Source organism: Panthera leo, chromosome A1 (assembly GCF_018350215.1).
Source record: "Panthera leo isolate Ple1 chromosome A1, P.leo_Ple1_pat1.1, whole genome shotgun sequence".
NCBI classification, from domain to species: Eukaryota; Metazoa; Chordata; class Mammalia; order Carnivora; family Felidae; genus Panthera; species Panthera leo.
The window spans coordinates 24,416,186-24,432,084 of NC_056679.1; the positions used below are offsets into that span (position 1 = coordinate 24,416,186).

Consider the following 15,899-nt stretch of genomic DNA (forward strand, 5'->3'; position numbering starts at 1 on the left):
CACCGTTTGTGAGTTTGAGTCCTACGTTGGGCTCTACGCTGACAGGGCAGAGCCTGTGTGGGATTCTCTCTCTCTCTGCACCTTCTCCTCTCGTACACTCTCTCTCTCCCTCAGGTAAACAAATAAACATTAAAAAGAGAGAGAGAGAGACCCCAGAGACCTTCCTACTTCTTCCTTCCATGTGAGGACACAGAGAGATGTCAGCTGTGTGCAGCCTGGAAAAAGGTTCTTGTCCCTTATTGTGTCTGATTAGAGTTCGGGTGGCCAACTGTGCTGGCACTTGGGTCTTGGCCTTCCAGCCTCCAGAACGGGGAGCAACACATTTCTGCATATATATTATACTACATATCAGATATGTAGCATATAATGTTTATATATTACTCGGCCTGCATTTGCTGTATCAGCCCACGGAGATCAGAGAGAGCCTCAAGGAGGCCGTGTCCCTTCATTCTCTCAGTCTTCCCTCTCTGGGACCCTTCTTGATGATGGAGCACCTTCTTACTCGTGGGAGAAACAGAGTCCTGGCTGACAAACAAGGAGAATCAAAGGATATTCCGTGGGCACGAGCTAAAAGCCCAGCTCGTGAAAGGGAGGCGCTGCCCCAGCAGAAGACGCAGAGCCCTCTGAATCCCCAGGTCTGAACTCGCTGTCCCCGGATCCCGAGAGAGAAAAAGCGGGCAAGAGCACTCTGCAGGGCTCTCCTCCCGGCGGCGCCCTTGGTGGGGTCAGAAACAGCCCCTTCCAAAGAACGTCACCATCGTCTGGGCGCAATGGAACGTTATTCAGCCTGAAAAAAAGAACGACATTCTGACACCGGCCACAGCACGGATGCACCTCGAAGACAGCGCGCCGAGTGACATAAGCCAGACACCGTGAACAAAGGCCATATGGATCCACTTACTCGGGGTACCCAGAGCGGTGAAAGGCCCAGAGACAGGAGGTAGACCCATGGCTGCCGGGGGGGGGGGGGGGGGGGGGGGGGGGGGGAGGGGCGGGGGAGGAGGGGATGAGGACGGAGATCCACCCTGGAAAGACGCAGCCTCGGTGGAGGTGGTGGGTGCAACCACGAAAATACAGTTCGGGTGCTACATCTTACATTGTGTGTATTCCACCCCCCCCCCCCAAAAAAAAAGAACTTTGCATGAAAATTGCAATGATCGGTTTTATGTTGAAGCTAGAAAGGCCCTTACCGATCGTCGGGGACAACAGGGCCCATTCAGAGCAAGGTAAACCGAGGCCCGCCGGGCAGGTGAAGTGACTTATTAAGAAGCTCACCGCTAATTAGAGGGGCAGTCGGGCCTAGAGGGGGCCCCCTTCAGCCTCCCCAGCCACCCTTCTTCCCGCTGCCCCTGTAACAAGCCCGGGCCTCCCGGATACACACACACTGTGGGGAGACAGAGGGCCCCTCTCCAGGGCCCCCACAACACTGACGCCTTCCTTGGAGCAGTGCCCACGTGGCATTGTTTTTGTTTTGTGGGTTGCTTGTTCCCCCCAGACTCGAACCTCCTTGAGAGGAACACTTTAAAAAAAAATTTTTTTTAAACATTTATTTATTATTGAGAGACAGAGACAGAGCATGACTGGGGGAGGGGCAGAGAGAGGGGGAGACACGAATCCGAAGCGGGCTCCAGGCTCCCAGCTGTCAGCACAGAGCCCGGCGTGGGGCTCGAACTCACCAACCGTGAGATCATGACCTGAGCCCAAGTCGGACGCTTTACCGACTGAGCCAGCCAGGCGCCCCAAGAAACACTTTTTTTTTTTTAAAGAATATTTTAGGGGCGCCTCGGTAGCTCTGTTGGTGAAGTGTACAACTTCAGCTCCGGTCATGATCTCACATTTGTGAGTTCAAGCCCAGCATTCATTGGGCTCTGTGCTGACATCCAGGAGCCTGCTTCAGATCCACTGTCTCCCTGTCTCTCTCTCTGCCCTCCCACATGTGAGCACGCTCACTCTCTCTTTCAAAAATAAATAGTTAAAAGAATTTTTTAGAGCTGTTCGGGGTTCACAGCAAAACTGAGCAGAAAGTACAAAGATTCCCCTCTACTTCCTGTCCTCACACATGCAAACCCTTCCCACCATCAACATCGCCCACCATTTGTGCATTTGTGACAACCCACAGACCCACACAGACACATCATATCACCCGCAGCCCAAAGTTTACATCAGCATTCATTCTTGGCAATGGACATCGTATGGGTTTTGACAGATACATAAAAACGTGTGTCCATCATTATGGTATCCTACAGGATAGTTTCAGTGCCCTAAAAATCCTCTGTCTATTTACCCCTCCATCCTCCATAAACCCTGACAGCCACTGATCTTTTTACTGTATGGTTTTGTCTTTTCCAGAATGTTATGTAGTTGGAATCACAGTATATGGCCTTTTCAGATTAGCTTCTTTCACTCAGTAATATGCATGTAAGTTTCTTGCATGTCTCTTCATGGCTTGATAGCTCATTTCTTTTGAGCCTTGAATAATAGTCATTGTATGGATGTACCACTGTTTATTTATCTGTTCATCATATCTTTTTTACCTTTGTATTTCAACACCTAGCAACCTGCCTAATCCATAATAGAATCTGAGCAGATACTCTTTAAATGAATGAATAAAGAAACAAATAAATAAAGCACCTATTAGCAGGCATAGTCTACTCAGCCCAAAAGATAAGTATTAAGAAGAGGATGGGCTGGAAGTCTCATTATTGGAATTATCAATCCTTGAATCCTGGGCCGGAATCCTATTGAAAGAAGCAATACTTTATGTATTATTTTATTTTGAGTTTTAAACCCAAATTTAGGATTTGAAAGGTAAACCAATATTCACATTTATTCAAAATACGATGACTATTTATAGATCTACTTTTACTAGAGAACAAAGATACACGGTAAGAGCCAATTCCCTTCAACTGTGACCTCTTTGTACTTTGCCAAGCCCACTTTCCTAATCCAGAAAACTGAAGTCTGGCGCCCTCTAGTGGTCTCTCATCTGTAAAAGAGAAAGGCAATAAAAAGTTTTGCGTTCCTAGGACATTTTTATCCACTTACGACTTCTGGTTTAACAGCGTCCGTCTGGAGAAAGATTGCTTCCTTGCAACTCATGGCTTCTTATGCTAGCAATGTCTCCCAACAACTTCACGTCAGAATATTCTACCCACCAAACGTGCAGTCGGACTGGATGCGATTTTTCTGTTGGTAGTCAGTGCAGGTACTTTGAGGTCCTGTGGTGTATTATAAAGAAAATGAATAAACATAAATGGGATTAGAAATTAATTAATTGCTTCCAGTCTCCCCTCTCTCACGCACTCCCCATCCCCATGCCTCGTTGACCAGTTAGCTGTTGATCTTGCAAGGTTACTTAAGTGTCATTTTCTTGATAAAACATTTTCTGGGATTAAAAAAAAAAATGGTCTACCTCTTCTTGGTGCCCCCACCTCCCTGCAGTCTACTATAATGGCCGACAACTATTGTACTTCATCAGTGGTTGTGCTCCTTGAGTGCAGGCTTTACATCTTGAGGAAAGCAACTGCTTATTCCCATTCACCCAGAGCTTAGCACAGAGGTGCGATAAATGTTGATCGCAAATTGAAGATCAAGGCAGGAGGTCATCATGGAATCAAAGAACGCATAAAAACACGTCTCTTGGCACCTCAAGACTCTTCTCCCTTTTACTTTCACTGACCTACTATTTGTTACAAGACTATGAAGGTGGGGCACCTGGGTGGCTCAGTTGGTTGAGCGTCCGGCTTCAGCTCGTCATGAGCTTCCATTCGTGGGTTCGAGCCACATGTGAGGCTCTGTACTGACAGCTGAGAGTGTGGATCCTGCTTCAGATTCTGTGTCTCCCTCTTTCTCTGCCCCTCCCCCACTCGCATTCTGTCTCTTTCTTTCAAAGAATACAATTTTTTAAAAAATTTAAAGAAAGACTATAAAGGCAATGTCACTTCCATAATGCCTGCAGACCCCCTAGATCTGCAGGGGATGAAAGGTAAATATTTCATGGCTTCTGTATGTGCTTTGGAAAGTGTTGAGTCAAACCAAACTCTGAATATAATGAAAAGTTCAAGAGGTCTGAAAGCATCATCTTATTCCTCTGAGTAAGGGGGATGGGGCTTGATGTACTGATTAAAAAAAAAAAAATGTGAGCTCAAAGTCTCTGCTTGCCCTAAATCACATGACTGATGAATGACGGAGCCAGGACGGGAACGTGCACCCCTGACTCCCAATTCCACACTCCATCCATTACACGGTGCAGTGCTTCCTCCTGGAAGGGAGCTCCACTCCTCAACTGGATATTTTAGTGTCACAACCTACAATATTTCAGGAAACATTCAACATTATTAAGATATTACAAACAATCCCCACTGACTAGGCAGTCCCACCCCAAGCCCAACTGAAATACACTAAACAAAAACAAACCCACTAATGAAAACAAACGGACCAAACCGTTAACAACCCTCCCATAGGACCAGTGGAGCATCAGGAGTATCGTGGTGGAATCAAGAGTCATTGGGGCTGCATCCGAATCCATGCTCTACCATCGCCCTATTTATGGCCCCAGGCAGTTGACTCTCCCTTAACTTCCTCGTATGTAAAATAGATTAAACAATCGTGTGTATTGAGAGAATTCAATGAGTTCAACTCACAGAGTCTGGCGATCAATTTTAGCTATTATTATTTGAAGATTTCTTTCAATTATCCAAATTGAAATGTCTACATTGGTGGAATTCACAATACTTTATTTTTCTTTATATTAGCTAGAGTCTTCGATGGGTAATTTCTTTAAAATGAAGTTTATCTCACCTACTGTGCTATATGTAACAGTAGAACCATCTGGCCTCTCTCTGTCTCTGTCTCTCTCTTGGTTTCAAAGTTAAAATAATAGTTTCGATACCATCACCCCATGTTCTCTTCTGTACTCTTTCTCATGTCCCACCTCTAAGGTTCAGGCGCCCAAAGCGAGAAACTCTTTAAATAACTCAGACTCTGGTCAATACAGAAAGAGGAAGTCCTGCTTGTTTGCTTCTCTGAACACACCCCAAACGGATGCTGGGTCTTAGGGCTTTGATTGGTTTTGACTATTTTTATCTCCCTGTCTCTCTGACCTCTCATCTTCTCCAATACCAATTCAGAATGCAAATACCCCTTGATGGAATAGAATACTAAGAGTGCCTGCTGGTCAACTGGCTCCTGTATCCAAAAAGAGCCAACAGCAATCAAAGCACTCTGATCCCTGCCTTCTACTTTTCACTGTTGCAGACTGCATTATTTCTCCTTTATCTTGACACACACATTCTCCTAATCAAGTGGGATTTGCCTGGCCCTTAGGCAATGGTTCCATCAGACCGTGTTTGTTTTCTTCCCAGAAAGTAAAAAGAATGCTTCTCTCCCAGAGCAAGTGATCACATCTTTACCCACAAAAAAATCAACAGACAAATTTGTAGTGAGATCTTTGAATTGAGAGTCTTAGGAGCATCTACCCTTTTGACACCATTTGAAAGAGAAACTCAACTGAAAGCTTTCTGGAAAAAGGCAAAAAGTAAGTTTGGTAACAACCACATTTGACTGTTATTACCATGACAACCTTGAGCTTAGTAAACAGGAATCTCAAAGCAGGCTCCTGTCAATACCTAAGCATGTGACTCCTATGAGGATTAACAGCTGTGACTCACGGTGTATAGACAGAAATTTGGGCTGAAGTTCCCTGACTTAGCACTTCAGCATCCTGGTAAAACTACAGATCCACACTCTGGTAGATTTTGTCTCTTAAATTCAAACCACGTGTATGGACTGATTAAATAAGCATATGTCATAACATATTTGGGCAACTATTGGGCAACACTAAAAAGTTGGCAATAGATCTCATAAAAGTTACTCAACTGTCTAGTAAGGCAAGGCGGCCTTTGAAAACATGGCCCCTCGCCATTTCTTTAAGCTCTTGGTGTGAGCAGCTGCAGGACTGGTGAGGATTGAAAGAGTTGCTATTCTTTCAGGAACGAGGTGAAAATAGAGGACTGGGGGTCAAGCCAGAGATGTGTGTCTGCACTGAATCAAGGGAGAATGAAGCCCAGCCAAATCCCACCCTCTATCTGCATCAGATTTATGGAAGCAATGGGTGAAAAGCCACCTTCCTCATATGGGTAACTGGAAATCAATTTCTTACCTCTCTGCAGCTTTGAGGGCTGCATTAGAAGGCTCTTGAGTTCATTGGGAGCTGGTTCTTAGGACCTTTTATCTTTTCTTAATTCCTTATTTTTTACGGGTAGTCATTCACACATGATGACACATACCAAGTACCCCAAACACACTCACTTATCCCCCTTTCTGGTGTCACAGCAGCCAGGAAATACAAAAGTATTTATTGAGATATTCGGCTTTGCAAGTTGGTTAGACATTTCCCTGCTTTTTTGTGATCATTGTGGCTATTCAAAATGATGGTAGACAAATAGGTCTATATGCTCAAAATCAACACGCCAGAATTCTAATCTCATATCTAAATTGAATGTGATAACCTCTGATTGCCTGTGTATGGCAAGGAAGAGATCTGGAAGCAATGTCCTGGAACCCTGGGAAGAGGAACATTTCAGAGAGGAGGAAATTGTCAGATGTCTCAAATGCTGTAGATAAGTCAGTAAATATAGTACTCAAATGTATGTATGGGCTTTTAAAAATAATTTTATTGAGGTATAATTGACATACAATAAGCCACACATCTTTAAAGTATATAGTTTCATAAGTTTTCTGTATGGGCACACCCTAAGACCATCACCGTGATCAAGTTGATGAACACATCCATCACCCGAAAAGTTTCCTTCTGGTCCTTTGTAACCCCTCCTCTCCATCCCTTTCTATCCTTCTTTCCCAGGCAACCACTGATCCATCACTATAGATTAGTTTGCATTTTCTCAAATTTTATATAAATGAAATCATAGTATGTACTCTTTTTTTAAACTGCCTTCCTTATTTTGGGAATGGGCCTAATTATTTTGAGATCGAGACTCACCCATTTTGGAGCATTGTGTAAATAGCTTTCCCTCCTTCTTCCCTTCCTCCCTTCCTTCCTTCCTACCTTCCTTCTTCCTTTCTGCTGAATAGTATTCCATTGTGGACTTAGCATGGATGTATCACAGTTTATTTATCCATTCTCCTTAATGGATAAATGATGGACATTGGGGTTGTTGCCAATCTTTGGCTAATGCAGATAAAGCTGCTTTGACTGTTCATGTTCATGTCCTTGTAGGAACGCATGCTTTCTTTTCTCTTGGGTGAATACCCAGACTGGCTCATATGATCTGTATATGTTTAACTTTTTAAGAAACTGCTGAACTGTTTTGCAAAGCGGTTGTACGATTTTACATTCCCATGAGTGGTATCAGAGAGTTCTGGGCCTTCCACATCCTCTCCAGTGCATGGTAGGGTAATTTTTTTAAACGTCAGCCATTCTAAAACTGAAGCCATGACACCTCACAATCGGAAGGTCCTGATAATCTTCAGAAATCATTTCCATTGCAGTTGTGGGTGCCCAAGCCAGACTGCAATGGGCAGAGGAGGCAGAAGTTAAGCAGTGGAGACAGTCTGGGCTGTTTTCAGAGACTGGGCTGTCAGGGAAGGCTCCAAGTTTATGTACAAGTCATCGTCATATACTCAAAATAGGTCTACTTTATATCTCAACTAAAACATTTTACAGTTTACTATTTTCCCAGTTCACCATGTGGGCAGTTAGGTGGGGCCTTGTAAGGATAAAGCTAGAGGATAAACTATTTCTTTTTATTCTTACCAATTCATAAGGCCACGTTGCTTCTTGAAAAGTATCTAAGTGTCAGGGTTGGATAAAAAGCAGCTGGAATCCTTCAGCCCTTTCATCAAGCTTTAAATATGTCACATGTGTCCTTCTCCTTTCCAACAGGGCACACCCAAGCAGAAGACACACAGGGAGCCTGGGAAAGAGAGACAAAGACGGAGTGAGAAACAGATAGGGTGACATCTGTCCCAGTTTGCTGGGGACTGTCCCAGTTTTGCACCAGACGTCTGAGTCTGTGAGCGTGTTGTGCGCTTTTGCCCGAGCTAGAGGAAGAACCAAATTTATAAAGCTAGATGACTCGCATGGAGGACAGAAGATGTCGCAGTCTCAAATTCCTTTATGGAATATTTCTCATTTGTCCCTAAAAATGCGAAGTGTAACTTCACAAATTAATGATGTATCATGTGTGGAAGAGTTGTACAAAAACCAGGGGTTCATAACTGGAAATGTTTCAGAACCACTCACTCAAGTGAGTAGATCCAAGGAGAGCAGGGAAAAGGTTAGGACGAGTTCAGGCTCCTCCCCCCACATACCTCTCTCTGTTGTGTGACAACCGGCTTCTCCTACTCTTTGGGATGCCATGTGGGTTGAATTGTGCCCCCCCTAATCCCAGCTACCTGTAATTATGACCTTATTTAGAGATGGGGTCTTTACTGATGTAATCAAGTTGAGTTAATACTAGATTAGACTGGGCCTAGATACTAGATACGAGATTAGATGACCCAAAGACTAGTGTACTTAGAATAAGAGGGACCTTTGGACACAGAAACACACACGAGGGAAGAAGGCCATGTGACAATGGAGGCAGAGATTGCAGTGATGCACCTATAAGCTAAGGAATACCAGACTTCTGGTAACCACCAGAAGTGAGAAAGGCATGGAGTAGATTATCCCTCAGAGCTTCTAAATAGGAACCAACCCTGCTGGTACCTGGATTTCATATAGGTAGACCCCAGGACTGTGAGAGAAGAAATTCCTGTTGTGTTAAGCCATCCAGATGGTAGTACTTTGTCACAGGAGCTGTAGGAGGCTAATACAGATGCTTCCACATATGGAACCCAGTGATCACTTATATCCTGAACATTCATTTCACAAAAGTTTATTGAGTAACTACCATGTTCCAGGGCCTGTGTGGGCATAGTGGGAGAAGCAGAGTAGAATGTCAAGGCCTGGCCTCCTCCTTTGCCTAACTACCCAATTGTACTTTCCAAGTCTCCATGTAGCTGTTACCCCTAGAGGGTAACAAGCCTTCCCCTCACTATATCTCCCTAGGAGGGTTCCAATGGCTCTCAACCATCTCTGGGTATCAGAATCACCCAGGGAGCTTTTAAAACATACTAATGCCCTGTGATCTGAGATTCTGAATTCATGAGTTTGGGATGGTGCCAGGGTACTTGGTAAGATTCTAACTTGGGTTGGGATTCTCTGTTAGGGTGCTCCTCCTCTGGGCTTTCGCCACACCTTGTGACTTCCCTCAGCACCCTTCCCAGCACCCTCAGTCTTGTATTGAAATAACACTCTTCTTTTCATCTAGAACATTTCTCGACCTTGGCTGCACACTCAAATCACCAAAGGAGCTAAAAGTCCTCAAGTGCCTGACCAATCCCAGACCACTTGAATCAGACTCTCTCCAGCTGTCTGCAATTGGCCGCCAAGTTTGGAAACTACTGTACTATATCATAAACTTTTTTTGGAGCAGGAATCGAGCTTCATTGGTTTTGGTAACTCCATTGCCAATAGACTCCTGATGCTTTATGCTGCTGCAAGCACACCAATAGATGTTTCTTAAGTAAGTTAACTCCACCAGAAAATGAGTTTATAACCCAGAAAGGAGGTCAAAACAAACAAGTTACTATTTACAAAGTTGTAATAAGTGACATAGAGTAAGCACTATAGAGCTGCATCTTTTGGGAGGAGTTGATGGGTAAGGAGAAAAGTAAGGAAAGTCAACAATTACTCTCGAAAATCCTTTAGGAAGGTGCCTTTATAATCCAGCACTTTCCCAAGATCATAGAAATGATGGCCGTTTCTTTGGTGGAACACCAAATGAAATAATGGGCTTGCATTTAGGAATTGTGTTGATTATAAGATCCAACTCTTTGAATGCTAGAATCACACTCAGTTTGAGTAGACACTCTATGGAAGGCTTATAGCACTGGAGATCCACTGAGGGGGAGAGCTGATTAATTAATTTCAGCTTTGCTTTCTCATCAACTCGAATAGGAATTTCCTTACCATCTAAACTGTATGCCCTCCCTTTTGAGCAAGAACATCTATTTTAATTTACATTTTTAAAAATGTGTATATCATTCCACTCCTTTGTACCAGCAAATAGCTTTGTGATAAACAAAAAAACAAATAAAAACAACTTTACATAAGGGAATTTAAAAAAAGATAAGGGAATAAAAGATAAGGGAATTAAAAAAAATTTTTTTTAATGTTTATTCATGTTTGAGACAGAGAGAGACAGAGACAGAGTGCCAGCAGGGGAGGGGCCGAGAGAGAAGGAGGCACAGAATCTGAAGCAGGCTCCAGACTCTGAGCTGTCAGCACAGGGCCCGATGCGGGGCTGGAACTCACAAACCTTGAGATCATGACCCGAGCCAAAGTTGGACGCTTAACTGACTGAGCCACCCAGGCGCCCCTGGGAATGCTTTCTGAATGGGTATAGGACTTGAGCCACACTTAGGGTTAAATGAAATCAGGATGGGAACAAAGGCAGTCTCTCATGGCTACTTCTCTTTTGTGTACCAGCTGTCTTCTCTCAGGCTTCTCTATACATTAAGGGTTCATGGCTACCAGTGGTTTAGGATACATGCTTAAAGCTCCATCTATGAACTGAAGAGACTATAAAACTACAGAGAACATAAAACTTCCTTTGAAGTTCGGGAAACCTCCAAGGAATGACTCTGATTGGCCAAGCTGGGGTCACATGACTATGGTGGAGGCTAGATGGGGTACCATGACTGAAATCCCCTCCGCAAGTACCGGATTGGAGCAGAGGGAAAGAGCTACCAAAAGAGAGGTGGCCCCATGAGACGTCAGTAAAGCCTGAATGACACTGGTGCCATTAAGTACAAAAACAGAAACTCATCAGTTAACTGGGTGAGAGCTACTGAAGAAAGAAGGACCTTGAACACCCCCAGACGAGCAATTTAAACTGATGTTCCAGGGACGCCTGAGTGGCTCAGTTGATTAAAGTCCCCTGCTCTTGATTTCGGCTCAGGTCATGGTCTCAAGGTTAGTGAGATCCAGCCCCACCTTGGGCTCTGTGCTAACAGTGCAGACAGAGCCTGCTTGGAATTCTCTTTCTTTCCCTCTCTCTGCCCCTCCCCACCTTGCATGAGCGCGCGCCCTCTCTCTCTCTCTCTCAAAATAAGTAAACAAACTTAAAAGTAAAATAGGGGCACCTGGGTGGCTCAGTCAGATAGGTGTTCAACTCTTGATCTTGGCTCAGGTCAGGATCTCACAGTTTGTGAGTTCGAGCCCCACACTGGGCCCTGCGCTGATGAACGTGGAGCCTGCTTGGGATTCTGTCTCTCTTTCTCTTTGCCCCTTTCCAGCTTGTGTGTGCTCTCTCTCTCTCTCTCTCAAAACAAATAAATACACTTAAAAAAATAAAATAAAATAAAATAAAATAAAATAAAATAAAATAAAATAAAATAAAATAAAAAATTGATGTTCCACAGGTACATGGAGAATGAGTTGCGTACCTGATCATTGAACAGGAGGCTGGTGTTCAGGGGAAAGGGAAGGTCTTGATAGGCAAATATGATGTGATCTGCACAGAGGAAGATTAGGGGAGTTGAGGTCAATATTAAAAGAGAAAACATAAAGAAAAAAGAAAAGGCTGAATGTGAAGGGAGCCCCTACACAGGAAGAGCTGGAAGAGGAGAGAGAAAAGTGCAATCCAAGAGCTAGATGGAACAGCTGAGGGAAAGGCACTGTGTGATGCTCACACACCTGAAGAAGGTGTGGCTGAGTTTTTAACGTTTGTTTACTATGAAAAAGAGAGAGTGTGTGTGTGGGGGCGGGGGGGGGGGGATGGGGGTGGAGGGGCAGAGAGAGAAGGGGACAGAGGATCCGAAAAGGCTCCGCATAGACAGCAGAGAGCCTGATTCAGAGCTCGGACCTGTAAGCAGTGAGATCATGACCTGAGCCAAAGTCGGAAGGTCAACTGAGTGAGCCACCAGGCACCCTACGGTGCGGCTGAGTTTTGAATGGTGACAGACAAGAGGGTTGCCCAGGAGAGTGCGGTAGGAGTGCACATTCAAGAGAGTAGGAGGATAAGAAGATGTTAATGGGGTGAGCCTCTTCTCCTTGGTTCTTAAGCTTTTCCTCCCCAGCCCTCCTGCCCCTCCCCCAGCCAAAGTCCAGACGTGTAGCAGCAGGAACTAGCACGTTAAGAGGAGCTAGCACGTTAAGCTAGACGTTAAGAGGATGGGTTGTGGGCCTTCCAGCTCATAGATGCCTGAGCTTTAATTACCCTTTCTCTGACTCAGAGCCTTTGATGCTTATCAGTAACCCAGATGAGATCACTGAATGTAATCTGTTACAGTGTCATTATATTTAGGGCCAGTCTTCACGAAAAAGTAGGAAGCTATCTATTAGAGGTAGAACTTCCCATGACCCTCCTTGACTTGCAGCTGATGACTAGTCCACTATCAAAGCTTTATCTTGTTAGTTTGAGGTTTTGTTCCCTGTGAGGACACAGATCCCATTGGGGGAAGAGACCCCTGTATCTGCTTTACGTACGTGATTTCGTTCCTCATTACGCTACTTCAAGATGCTTCACTTGATGGTCTATCTCCTCAACCAATCCACGCACTGGTCTATGAGGGCATACGTTGTGTTTCATCCACCTCCAAACCCCCAGTCCTCGGCACAGCCAAAGGTGTGCTAGGGCCAGCTTGCACCATTGTGCTTATATCTTCCCAACTCTGTGTTCGGTGATATTGCATTGGTAGCTCAATATCAGCCATGGTGGCAGCATTCACGCCACAGAAATTGGTAAGTGCTACCAAATCAGGGGCTCCCCGTCTCCCGGATGGTGGTTTGGTAAATAGTTACCACCACACCACTCCCTGTCCTGCTAGACTTAGGCAGCATATTTTTCCACTGAACCATTGGAGTTGTGGGTCCGATAGATTTTAATGTGGTGCTACTGTAAAAGAAAAATTTCCGTGATGCTCTACAGCTAATCTATAGTGTTCCCCCCGCCGTGACCTCTGAACAAACCTATGAGGCAGGCCAGGAAGATCATTGAGCCCCCTGTTTTAGCCACCTGTTGAGGAAGGGACAAGCTCCGTGAACCCTCGCTGTAGGAGGAGGAACAGGAAGGAATTTCTCCCGTTTTCTTTGCCCTTTTTCTCAACCGTTTTTAGCCGTTGACATCTAACAACCAGATGTGGCTGCTGTGTTGGGCCAAAAGACCCTTCCAGAATGCATACTTGAACAGTTAAGGGTGAAATTTAAATACAGGCTTGCTTCATCTTATCTCAATTCACAGACATGGCGTTTTTTACCCATTGAAGATTTGTGGCAACCTGTATTGAGCAAGTCTGTAGATGTCATTTTCCCAACAGCGTTTGCCCACCTCGTGTCTCTGTGTTATATTTTGCTACTTCTCACAATACTTCAAACTTTTTCGTTATATTTGTTGTGGTGATCTGTGATCAGTAATTGTGACTTGCTGAAATGAAAGCTCAGACGATGGTTAGCATTTTTTAGCAACAAAGTATTTTTTAATTAAAGTCTGTACATTGCTTGAAGTCTCTACCTTGCATACTTAATAGAATGCAGTACTTTTATACACAGTAGGAACCCAAAAAGATCATTTGACTTGCTTTATCACAGTAGTCACCTTACCGTGGTGGTCTGGAACTGAACTCACAATATCTCTGAGGGATGCCTAAGGCAGGCCATGAGGTAGACAAGCTAGGAGGTCACTAACCTTATCCTGTTTGAGTCTATGGCTTTCAATGATCGGTATTCTAGGAGACCTTATCCTACCAGGAGACTTGACAAGTAGGCTACTGACAAACATGTTCCAGATTTCTGTGGAGGCCGAGCGGCTTTTCTCTGCACTGTCTGTCTCTGTGTATTACCACCCCAGGGCGACTGGAAGAGGGGTGTGCTGTGATGTGCTTCAAGTGATATGTTACAGATCACAGTGACAGCTCCAAACCAGAGGCTTCCTTGGGGAGAAGACAGTTGGCTCAGGAAATGGAATTGTGTGTCTTAAATGGAGAATTTTCTGGCTCTGAGTCCTGGCTCTGACTTCTGACATGTTCCTTGGGATCAAGCTCCAGGTTGGCCCCCCCTCGGAGTCATGTTCTTTGTTGGGCTCTAGCAAGCCTGGGCCCCCCTTTGATAATGGGGCAGGTACCTCAGCCCCTTGAGGGCTGGGTTGTTCTTGATCTTTCTAGTTTTCCTAGGTAGTCGGTTTTCCTGGCCCTGAGCCACGTTCAACAGCTGGACCTTAATCACAGGCCTCATCCCTACTTCTTTTCTGTATTTCTACTCCTGACAACCTTTTTAGACGGCCGGGAACATCTCATCTTGTGGCCTTTCTACTTGTTCCTCCTTCGGAAGACCATTTCTCAACATTCTTGAGTACCACTCCCTCCCTAACCCATTCCCTGTGGCCCTGCCTTATTTTCTTAATAGTACTGTGAGGAATTACCTGCTTGGCTGTCCAATTACTTTAGTTATCATCTGGCCCTCTTGCTCTCTCACTGCTTCTTAGAACACAAGTTCTAGGAAGGCAGACACTGTTGTGTTTACACCGAATTTCCAATTTCTAGGCTAGCCATCTGCCCCATGGTAGGCTCTCAATAAGTATTTGAATGACTGAATCCTTAGGTTAACCTGCCTTTCACTTACTCTGTCATTTCTTACACTGCCTTCATTTGGGATCCCAAGAGCTGCTGTCTTCACAGCAGGTACGTGTAATTTTGAGTTCCCACCCGTCTCACCCTCCCCAGCTCTGCTGAGTCCATGCCAGGAGACCCAGCATCACATCTCCTGAGCTCTAGGCTTTCCTTCTCAAAACTTGACAATCCAGACCTCTGCTTGAACGGCTCGTTTTGATACATAGCCTTGTTCTTACCACGAGTAGCTCTGCCTTCTTGACTTTGGGATCCCACTGAGGCCTCTGGCCTCCCTGGCCTGCACTATGCCTTCTCCCTCCCTTGTCCCACTCCTCCATCTTTTACCCTGTCCTCCTCATTCCAGCTCCTGCCCTTGCCGCCTGTGGTCCCAGGACTGCCATAGAGAAGCTAGCATCAAGGTCAATGGCACTTTCAGCCTCTAATTTTAAATATGAAGGGCTTTCAGGGATCTCCAAGTAAGAATTTCATTCAAGTGCAACCCAGAGTATGTCAGTCAATAAACAGTCAATGGCGACCAAGTCTCCTCCTTGAGAAAGAGTTTATTTTCCTAGGATGACTAATGTCGCCATTTTTTCCATATTCTTTTTTTAAAATGTGAAGTAAAACATGTACTCCAAAAATAAATGTATGAAACACATTTGCATCATTTAATGAATAATTATCTAGCAAACACCTATATAGCCGCCACCTGGATCAAGAAGTAGAACGTGACCCACGATCACAAACTGCCCAGATGTAACCTGTCCCCAGCCCATCTCCTAGTGAGAACCACTACACTGACTTCTGTGTTTATTTCATTTTTCTTTCTCTAACTATACCGCTTATGTATATATCCCTAAAAAATAGAGTTGAGTTTCATCAACTTTGAACATTACATGGCTAGAAACAAAACATATTTATCTTTTTATGTTTTCTCCTTTGGAGGTGACTCTTTTCCATGAGAAAATTGTTCTTAAAACACATGCTCCTTTTTTTGTCATTCTGTCTGTACCAGCAGCATCTAGCAAGAATCATTATTGGTAAGTTTACCCTTTTCTCATTCTGGCCTTCTTTGGAACATGACTTGCAGTTTCCAGACGGGGTTTACCGCTGTGCTTGCCAGATTGCTTGGTAGTAAGCCCAATTGTGGCATCCAAACCCTAACTCTCTCCTAGCTGCCTACTGCCCACCCCTCAACCAAACAAAGAACATAAGATCTTTTCTTATCT

At 44.6% G+C, this 15,899-nt stretch overlaps 1 long non-coding RNA gene across 1 annotated transcript; it reads left to right on the forward strand.

The window, feature by feature from the left end:
• The first annotated feature begins 425 nt into the window (after nt 1-425).
• On the forward strand, nt 426-9,915 carry LOC122208544. Its single transcript, XR_006197282.1, has 4 exons — nt 426-940; nt 5,364-5,536; nt 5,991-6,137; nt 9,333-9,915. It is a non-coding gene; the product is annotated as an uncharacterized LOC122208544 (long non-coding RNA).
• Nucleotides 9,916-15,899: the final 5,984 nt, after the last annotated feature.